Source organism: Galeopterus variegatus, unplaced genomic scaffold (assembly GCF_000696425.1).
Source record: "Galeopterus variegatus unplaced genomic scaffold, G_variegatus-3.0.2 Scaffold26592, whole genome shotgun sequence".
NCBI classification, from domain to species: Eukaryota; Metazoa; Chordata; class Mammalia; order Dermoptera; family Cynocephalidae; genus Galeopterus; species Galeopterus variegatus.
In genome coordinates, this window is record NW_007752703.1 from 7,012 (window position 1) to 8,744 (window position 1,733).

Genomic DNA, 1,733 nt, shown 5'->3' on the forward strand with positions numbered 1-1,733 from the left:
GAAGTGAGTAACCGGCCATCCCTATATAGGGATCCAAACCCACGGCCTTGGTGTTATCAGCATTTCACTCTCTCAAGTAAGCCATGGGCCAGCCCTAAAGAAATTACTATTTAAACAATAATCTATAAGTGACTATTACAAAAGTTGAAGTGAAAAGATTTGGTCTTTGGTATCCCTAGTCCTTCCTTTCTGTAAGTTTCTACATTAAGGTGGCTGTTTCTTTCTATGGCAGGTCCTTCTCTCTCAAACACTTCTACTCACAGACACACACATTAAAAACCTAAAGCCAGGCTTGTACACATTCACTCTGCAGTTTAAATAATTAGTAAAGCTATAAGCTTCTGAGTATATTCACATTCTAACAGAAAAGAAAAATTTTAAACCTCAAAACTAAATAGAAAAGCTTAACTTCAAACATAGCCAATCCTAAGTAGTTACAGCTACTAGGAAAGTCATTACTACTGCTATTTTAATAACTCATCCATTAGGCTCACATTTCATTATATCTGCACATCTGATGTGTGCAGCACTGTGTGAAACCTGCCTGATGCTATTCCAATGATTGTCCTTCCTTTCAGGTAGTTTGCCTGCATTAAAGAAAAAAAAAATCTTTTCAAAATTACTATGCTCTAACTTAATCTATAATAAAAGAATTTTCTCAGTGAAACCTTGGACATAACTTACGGTTATTCAACTTGATGTTATAAGGGCAAGTTTTATAAATGTTAACTAAAAATATAACCGAACATCCAACAAATCACCTCGTGTTCAGAAAAAAATCTATTTAGTTGATTCTAAGAAACATCTATGTTCACACTTTCATGTTTCCATAATTAAAATATGACCTACAACTGAAGTTAAAAGTAATTCCAATTGTTATACAGAGAAGATAAGTTATGACAAATTGTTGTCTGCATTTTCTGCTCATGAGTAACTTAATGAATGGTATCTGTTTATGACATTACTATTGCTTTTACATTAACAAAAGCACATTGTGGCATTTAGATTTAAACTTTAAATCTCTATTAGCTTTAAAAGCTAACGGCTATCCTCTAGAATTCCTGCACATGACTGCTTCCATTAGTTCAGGTGTACTTTTCAAGAATCAGTTGTATTTGTGCAAAGACCTATTTCTGTACTTATATTTATTAATATAATTATATAATGAAATACTTTAAAAACAAATGAAATCTTAGTCTGAAAAGATAAAATGTTTTCAACAAAAGAGGAATACTTTGGAATGACGATATGAGTAGCAAAAAACTTCTGTCAAATCTGATAGATTAATCAACTACAAAATATTTAAAAATGTAATAAAAATATAGGATTTTGCACTTACATTACTTCATAATTGTTTTTAAGCACTTGCTCCTTAAATCATTTAAAATGAAATCACAGGTGACACATTATGAGTATGATTTATACACAAAAGACAGGAAATACCAACTGGGAGACCCATCCATACTTAAAACTTTATGATTCTCTGCTTTATTTTTGGTTAGTGAACCAATAGCTAGTTTACTGCATGCTGCTATAACATGCTTTCAGATAACAAGAGGCTACACAAATACAAAGATAAAAAAATCAATTGGGCCGAGCCCATGGTGCACTCGGGAGAGTGCGGCGCTGGGAGCAGTGGCGCTCCCGCTGCGGGTTCGGATCCTATATAGGGATGGCCGTGCACTGTGCACTCACTGGCTGAGCGTGGTGCGGCCGGTCTCAAGAAGGACAAA